The 9,208-nt window shown below is 42.9% G+C and overlaps 1 long non-coding RNA gene across 2 annotated transcripts; it reads right to left on the bottom strand.

Moving 5' to 3' along the window:
• Positions 1-609: 609 nt before the first annotated feature.
• On the bottom strand, positions 610-8,359 carry LOC136484342 (uncharacterized). 2 transcript variants are annotated; one of them, XR_010765905.1, is made up of 5 exons: positions 8,055-8,359; positions 2,204-3,017; positions 1,846-2,131; positions 1,287-1,769; positions 611-1,159 (listed from the first exon to the last, which is right to left on the bottom strand). It is a non-coding gene; the product is annotated as an uncharacterized lncRNA (long non-coding RNA). The 2 variants fall into 2 exon arrangements; XR_010765904.1 differs by having other exon boundaries at positions 610-1,769; positions 8,055-8,350.
• Between the last annotated feature and the right edge of the window lie 849 nt (positions 8,360-9,208).

Below are 9,208 nucleotides of genomic sequence, written 5' to 3'. Positions count from 1 at the left end.
TTTGGTACATCTATTTTGCTATGCATCTTGATATAATATTATGTCTAGATACGTAGCAAAATGGATGAACCACAAAAGTCAAAGCAACTTATAATTTGGAATGGAAGGAGTAGTATTTTAATGGAAAACTGCAGAAATAAACGACGATAATTTTTTTTGCAAAACTAGTAGTCTGTCGCCACTTGAAATGATGACAAGAGACCTGTCGCCGTCTCAAATGGTGACAGGCTGACGTGTCAACCACCGTGTCAGCCGACGACGCACACAAGCGGGCCCCACTTACCTGTCGCCATTTGAGATGGCGACAGTGTGTGTCGGCACCTGAAATGGCGACAGGAGCTTATCGGCTGTTGAAATGGCAACAAGATGCTGTCGCCAATTCCACAGACGACAGGTGCCTAGTAATTTTCTCCCGGCAATAATCATTGAGAATATATTCCCAAAAATCTATGAGAGTATTGGTCATTGAATTTAATTTTTAAGTTGTCGATCTATGGAATTAGAAATTGTGAATAAATTTCTTGATAGCCGTTTGACGAAACGTAGGTTGCCTTTCCAGTAGAAAATGAAACTGACAATGATCTCGAAAGTGTAAATAAAGGTACATCCCGGCATTACAACGAAATAACAGTTATATTCATGCACTATGTTGCGTGCCTACTCCTACGATACATCACGCAATTTTGCGCACACCATTTCACATGAAGTAGTACAAATTGCAGCGGCATGCGAGGCACCATGCCTACCCTAACATGTGCCATTTCTAAACCTACCATGCCTTAGGGGAATGTGAATCGCCAGGTGTAGAACGCCAAGTCTACTATCTAGTAAAATTGGCTTTGGGAGAACTGAGAAGGCCCAGCCTCGCTGTAGGCAGCACCACCAAAGGATGGTGGAGATGGAGGCTGATCCTTGTTGTGGTGGTATGGGCACTTGCACCACATATCTGGATAGATCGGATCCCCTGCGATGCTACACACCCAAGGATTTGCATGGTCCAGGGAGTCCTGAAGGGCGTCCACCTTCATCTCCAGATCGAAGATCTTGCCCTTGAGGTATGAGATGTATTCTTGCATTGGCTCGGTTAGGGGAGGATCGACCCACCTCGTGTAGCGTCAGTTTCCCTCGTCAAGTATAGATTCAGAATGTCGTTAGTTATCTGTGAGGCAAATTGAGGGAAAGCAACTCAGTAATAACAAGACTCACCGCGCCATAAGGACATCGGAAGAACCGCCGGTTACGAAACAATTAAAAACATTTACGTACTTAGTACATGACGTGCATACCTGTCGCCGGCACCAAATAGAGCCCATCATCGGCCCGTCCATAGGATCGGGCACTCCAAACTCGTCCAAATTGTAGAAGTTGTACTCCAAACTGCGGTCGACCGATGTCGAACCTCAACCACAACATCAGCAGCAGTGGACACCCAGCAAAGGTACTGACCTTCCTCTTCGGTGAGCAAGAGTCGCACAAAGCTCTGTAGGTCGCTGCCAGAACAGCCGAACCCCAACTGTACTAAGGCATCTCGTCTGGTGGAGCCTCTGCAATCTCCTGAGCAAAGCGAACGAGGTGCTTGTCCATGCTGTCTCCATGAGAGCTAGTAAACATGACTCAGCCAAACAACCAAAGAAGGTAGGCCTCCAAGTGTCAGGTGACTCGCCACTCCTCTGAGTCCTCGTCCAGGAGCTCGGGCCTGAACTACTCAATCCATGCCTTGGTTGGCCCATGGGCGTCACTGAACTCCTACTGGGGTTGCTCGTCGTCCCCTAAAAATTGGGCACTTTATTAGTATTGTTGCAAACCAACGAGCAATGCAAAACAATGTTAGGCAAACATATGTACTTGCTGGTGGTAGAACACCCTGGAAACGGTGAAGGATGTGTTGCCTCCATCCGACCTCCACACCGCCAGCGTACACCGGGCCCCAGCAGTACTCAATCCGAGAAGCATGGACGCGTCCTGAAGAGTAGGCGTCATCTCACCGACAAGGAGGTGGAACGTGTGAGTGTCCGGCCTCCAACAATCGACCAGAGCAGAGACTAGAGCGCGGTCCATTGGAAACCTAGCGTGCTGGTCCTCTGTGGCCTCCACCAAACGAGCTAGTGGAAGTAGACTAGCAGCCCTCAACCTGCAAACAATACAGAATTCATCAAACACAACTGACATATGAATAAACCATGCAATGTAATTGAGAAAATACCTCGGAATCCATCGTTCGTCGAGCCTCCACAAGTGCTCAGGTGTACAGAGACCTAACGTGGGAGGCAATTGACCGTTGTCCAATTGTGATCGATGCGTCGCATCGATCACGGGGTCAATAAGGTCTAGCTGTGGGTGCGCCATACCTGAAATGGTTAGTGTTACAGAATGATTACAAAATAAATCAGAACGAAGGGTATAAATGGAACAAACATAATAAGTAAGAACCAACACGTTGTCCTCATGGTACATTAATAATAATGTTACAACACATAGCCTTAACGATACATGACATGAAGTCCAGGTTCCACAAATAACAATGTTACAACACGTAGCCTTAACGATACATGACATGAAGTTCAGGTTTCACAAATAATAATGTTACAACACATAGCCTTAACGATACATGACATGAAGTCCAGGTTTCACAAATAATAATGTTACCACACATAGCCTAAACAATACATGACATGAAGTCCAGGTTCCACAAATAATAATGTTACAACACATAGTCTTAAAGATACAGATAAAAGGGTATCATCGTGTTGTTTTTTCTTGCGCATGGGAATAGGCCTTGGTGCCATTGTAGCCGATGATCCAGGTTGCTAACTAGGCGCATCGCCATATTTTTGCGCCGACAGTATCCACTTATCACCGGTGCCAGGGTCATTCTTGCCTATATGCTTGTTGTCATTGTCAGGCGACTTTTCATGGGTCTTTTTTGTATTCTTACTTTCGGTCGTCTCCTTCCCCTTTCCCTTCTCTTCCTTTTTCGCAAATATGTTGCCCATTATTGGTAGTGGAAGAAGAACCACCTGATAACAAAATAAACAAATTATTGATTGTTTTAGGGAAAAAAAACACAACGACTCGCACTTGTATTATTATGGCGAAGTTTCAGCCTGCATGATTAGTTGATAATAAAGCTGACCAATCAATACGATGGAAGCCATGCAATTAATTTGGTGGTCGCTCCTGATTCAGAAACATGGTCATCATGAGTCGCAGCGGCTTGGATGTCATCCTTAACAGATCATTAGTTTTAATTTTCTCTCTCTCAAATACTCCCTCCTTCCAGCAAAGGAAGTCATTCTATCATTTTTAAGACAGATTAGTGTTCAGGAGCCAGACAATTACGGAGTACAAGGAAACTCTTAGTTTTGTGTGTGCATGCATGCATGCAAGCTAGCTCTCAACCAATGTTGTGTGCAGTTGGCAAATCCCCACGCGCATGCATGCAAAGTCCAATAAAGGCATGATTTAATACCGGGCCCACTTCTCCTAGAATATAATGATTTTCTTTGGGGGATAGATTTCAAATGCTAGAATGACTTCCTTTGCGGGACGGAGGGAGTACACAGTAGAGCTACACATATTAGTATTAAATTAAAAGAAGAGGTAGTTCAAAGTTTTACAGCGCAGGACAGTGAACAAGATGATGCATATACTCAACGAAAAAGGTATGACAGGCCGCAACTAACATTATCGATAGTGGCGAGGTGAGTAGGTTTTTTGTCTCCGATTTTCGGGAAGACCGGCCGACCTGCTAATAATAATATAATCGCTCTCCATCATATCGATCATATCACTACTGATGATGATGATAATGATGATGGTACGTTCATGTACCGTTTGTGCCTGCCGGCTCATCTCATCATCAAACCAAAATATGTCCGTCCCCATGCATACAATTCATAGATCGTTTCATCCTCTATTATCTTAGTGTTTGACCAACCCAAGAAATCTCTACGTTCGCTCTCAAGGCCTAGAATAATCGAAAAAAGGAAAATAAAAATTACCCACCACTGCCATTACGATAAAATTAGCCCAAAATACCCCTAAGTCTATCCATAAATACCAAGCATTGCTATTTAAAAAATGTTTTCTTAGTAATTTTAAAAAATATCTCCCACGTGAACCCTTACTCACTATGAAAAGGAAAGAAAATAATAAATCTAACGGGGAGACAAAAGGTTTAAATTAGATGTACAAGATAGAATTGATTGCATGAGACATGGGGATCCGATTCATGCTATCTCTGTAACATAAGAGATAAGTATATGCTTCCCTCGCAATAAAAAAAAGAGAGACAAATATACGCTTCATAAGATCGTCAAATAAGATCGTTTAGAGCTTAGCCGAATCGAACTCTAAAATAACGGGAGAACCATATGGATGAAAATAACGGGAGAACTAGATGGATGAGGAACACTATCACGAACACGGTGGCGGTCAGTGGAGGTCGGATCAAGGAGCAAGGATCGGTTGAGGTCGGCAAAGCAATATCAACTGCCAAGGAGCACCTTGAGGCTATAGTTGTGGCATCTGCCAATGCTAGAGCCATCCGAGGAATTAAAGTAAACACTCCCTTTGCTCATTAAGCATTGTTGTACTCTCACGTTAAGCCATTATTCTAAGAAAATGTACTTGGATTGGTGCATAAAAGTTGAATTATTAGATTTGTTAAGAAAAACACATGAATTTTATAGCTTCTTACTATCATTTTTTTTACAAAGTAACCACTGAATTTCTTAATAACAGTAGATTGTATGTATCCCAAATGTCATATAGTAATAAGTTTACGGTGTGTATGATGACTTGCATCCGGAGCTAAAAATATACAGGAAAAAAAAGATCATGACGTATTCACTTGCTTTGCAATACCTATCAAAGTGCTTGAAAAGTAACAAAATCAAATTGAAAAGATCCAAGAGGGAGGAACAAATTATGTGTCTAGCCGCGCAAATGCGCGGTCACTTTACTAGTTATCTTAGAATTTGGCCAACAAAAGAAGCCTCCACGTTTGGTCTCATGGCTTAGAAATTACCAAGTTAATCGTAGAAACTAGAAAAAAATAACTACCATTGAGTTTAGTGGGTACGACTGTGATTGATTTTTGATATGATGGCAAGAAAGATTATCCTATTATGTATTTGATGAACGGACTAAAGATAGAATATCCTTTGTATTAGATAGTAGCGAGATTGATCACATATGTGTATTTGAATCTATCAAACTTTATTAGGTAATCATCAATCGTGATGCAAAGCAAGCAGATCATAACAGCAGGAAGCTTTCAACGGTTCCCACGGGTCATGGAGAGATCGAGACGCTGACGCCATTGACACTGTGTCCGGCCGGTACGGTGATTGCAAGAGTCTGCAGCTGCGGAAGTGGTAGCGCGCAACGGCCTCGAGGACTCTGGGAAGCTGATGTAGCAGCCATCGGATGCGAACGAGGTCCGGAGAAGCTAGCGTGACGCACCCCTGATGATGGAATAATCAGCCCAAGTATCTCTCCAGCTCTAAGAGACCCAAGAATTGCAAGGTGATGCCAAGCCAATGGTCCTGTGGCTCCTCTGCTCCCGATTACGTTGCGTGCAACAAAGAGCGCGGAGGCAGATCAGTTTCAGCAAAGAGCCGGAAGCCTGTACAGCTGTACTAGATCACCGGCCGGCAGCTAGCTTCTCCGATCCGATCCGACGACAGCAACCTGAGCTTCGATATGATGTGCGAATTTGGTCATCAGATATATGTCATAAAGAAAGGATCGGAGCAGCAAAGCAGGCAAGCAGGAAGACGTTGCAAGCTGCCAAGCTTTAACGCAAGTCATGCAGCTCCCTGCAGCATCTCCGCTAGCACAGGAAGTTGTGCGTTGGGCCCTAGCTCAGCCAAACAAGTTCGAGATTCAGGACTAGCTCCAAACGCCATGAGATATACAGTCAAAGGTAGGCACGTTGGGTCAAATGACCATCACGTACTCCAACAGTGTTTACCGTTCGTTTAATTTGCATTGCTTGATTTTGATTCTAATGAAGGTATTATCCATTCAGGAACACCTCATGCTCACAACGTTGGAAATTCAGAGACTGGTCTATTTTAGTGGCTCCATGCATCAGCATCCGCCTCTCTTCCGACCCTGAAGAACCCCTGCATGGTAGCTTTGCTTATGCTGCCTTTGAGTAGTAGTGCAACAAAGTTCTGCGCCTGTTGCCAGGTTGGGCTCAGATATAAATAACTCTGGATCGGAAGGACAATGTTATTCTGTTGTGCCGCTTGGAATTAGGCACTGATGTGCAAAGTTGATTTGCTGGGTGATTACTATATATAACCTATCATGAGCTACTACTCCTGAATAGTTGGAACTACTGCATACATATATTATGCTGTTTAAGCAGGATCTCAAAGGGCAACAAGGCGCAGATTACCAAAAGTCCAATTAACTCAATTAGGTCAGACTGAGTTATGCACACATCTGAGCCCCATATTTTTTTTTGTTCTTTCTACACGGCTTATCATCACCTCCGCAGTATTTAGCAACGGTATAAAAGTTTGTTCATATAATGAAATATTTCCCTGAATAAAATAAAAATAAAAACCTTAATGAAACGGTACAAATCCAAAGCATGGTAACACGCCAGAAAATATTATTTCAGGCTAATACACAAAAACACGTAAGACCAGAACCAGACACAACAATTAATTAGTCGCAAAAAAGGTGCCAACACATATAATTGATAAGTTGAGGGTACACATGAGATCGATCATTAACCAACATAAAAGAAATAAATACTTCATTTATTTAGAGGGTCCAGGATATATATATAACACAGTAATTACCCAGGTGATGAAACTTCATATAGCTCTGTGATAAGTAATATTTTAAAATGTTTTAGCTTCGATCATCAATAGCTAAAAAAACCATATACATACTGACGACATGAGGTTGACGTTATTAGATTGATGGACCATGTGACTGTAGAGACTATACACAAAAAATAGACAGCTACAGTTCAATGAAATGCTGATATCAAAAGGAAACTAATAAAGTAAAAAATTACTTTTTAATTAAAACAAATCTAGCCGCATAAATGCGCAGGCCACCTTACTACTCCCTCTGTTCCTAAATAAGTGTTCTTCTAGGATTCAAAATTTGTCCCGAAATAAATGTCTTTCTCGCTTTCCAATACAACTCTATCTTTATCTCTCTCCTCTTGCGCACTCTCTACTTTTTCATTCTTCCTTAATTCCCGTGCCCAACTCCTAAGAGCAGGTACAATAATTGGCTTATAGCTAAGCAAATGTTGATGTCGAGGAGAGAAGGGGGAGAGAGAGGAGAACTTGGCTCTTATGCAAGCAACAAGCTGGACACGGATGCATAGACAATGATAGGTCCATACACTAAATGAATGTGAGGAGGATCAGGAAAAAGAAGGTGAGGCTGTGTAAAACTAATAATAAAAAAAGTTTCTTATAGACAAATAAGAGACCACTATTGTATAGCTTGGCTCTTGCAACTTGGCTAATAGCCAAACACTTGGCTCTTTTACTGAACTTGCTCTAGGAGAAGGGTCAATAAAAGAGACAAGTACTTGGCTATAAGCCAAGTTATAAGAGCTAAGCAATACAATAGTTAGTCTTCTATTTGTCTACAAACTTTTTTATTAGTACATGTTTTCATTCTATTTCCGATTACTACTCACATACATCTCTATTGGGACCCACTACTATCTAGGCTTCCGTGCCTAGCTTGTTGTTTGCATGGGAGCCAAGCTCTCCTCTCTTTCCTTTCTTCTCTTCTCCACATCAGCAAAAATGCTGACTAACTTGGCTATAAGCCTATTACTGTACTTGCTCTTAAAGGACACTAACTTAGGGACGGAGGGGGTAGTTTCTAAAAAAAACAACGAACAAGGAAGACAAGCAAAAGGTGCTACACGTACGTCTTCCCGATCCTAAGTAAACCAACCATATCCATCTAACAGATCGACACATGCACAATTAATGATGCAGCACGCCATGGGCGCTAGCTTGGGAATTAAGGGAATTGATGTAGGTGTATTTTTAGTTTACCTGCGTCTTCCGCCCGCACCAGCTAGATATCTGCGGGGCGGATATTAATTTGAGTATTCCCGCGAATGAATCAAAGAGCTGCCGCGCCGATCGAGAGCTTAAGGGGCCGGGTCTAGCTAGATTATTTGTTTGCAAAGGGTCCGATCCTTCAAGGGAGCTGAGCTGAGCTGAGGCTACTATACCTGCGCTCGACGCGCATATATATAGACGACAGTACAAGCAAAACAAGTTCCCTACTGTAATACTACTCCCGCCATTCGCAAATATATGACGTTTAGGACAACCACATTAGTTCATTTTTGAACTAAATAACTTGTCCTAAACGTCATATATTTATAAATGGAGGTAGTATATAGTGGCGAAAATGCACGCGGCAGAAATTTCTTGGCTGGTCATTATCTATCTGGCTTTCGTGGGTTAATTAGTTAGGTGTGATGAGTCCCTCCTGCAGCGGAAATTTCGTGGTTGACTACTCCATACTTGAACACGTGATGATGTAGTCGAAATTAATTAAGTCGCGGGAAATAAGCTAATACTAGCTTTTTCACTTGTTTGCTGAGTCAAGAGTACTCGGTGCAGCCAGCCAACGCGCTACAGTCAAGTGGTGTGTGAATTTCCCCTCTCCATCTCTTGCTTAATCGTGAGCTGGCTAGACAACGCAATATTAATTGCAAGCTAGCAACCGAGCCGGGGGCGACGGGCCTGGAGGCAGAATAGTACGTGCCTGTCTTAATTTCTCGATCGCTACAATGCAATATTAATTCCAAGCTAGCAACCGGACCGGGGGACGAATAGTATGTGCGTGCGTGTCTTAATTTCTCTATCGCTACAATGCAATATTGTTGAGACTTGCGGTATCGGACGGTGAGGAAGTGGTAGGCGCCTCCGCCCGATGAGTGCAATAATCGGGCGGAAGCTTGGAAGGGTTAGCACAGCAAGTGGGCGTGTAAGGGAGTGACACGTAATGCTGGGGTTTCATTAATTCATTCACCCACCTCCTGGTACTGTTACAAGTGTTCCCTATTTATAGGGCTCAACTACCGCATTTGCAGTGTTTACAACAGTGCCCCTCAACTGCTACAGTACATTCTGGGAATATTCCTCTACTTGCTCTTCGTCTCGGGGGTAATCTTGCCACGCCGCCATCAGATACC

This window comes from Miscanthus floridulus, chromosome 9 (assembly GCF_019320115.1).
Source record: "Miscanthus floridulus cultivar M001 chromosome 9, ASM1932011v1, whole genome shotgun sequence".
Classification (NCBI taxonomy): Eukaryota; Viridiplantae; Streptophyta; class Magnoliopsida; order Poales; family Poaceae; genus Miscanthus; species Miscanthus floridulus.
Note: the sequence above shows the minus strand (reverse complement) of the source record. Positions and strands in the feature narration are given on the sequence as shown.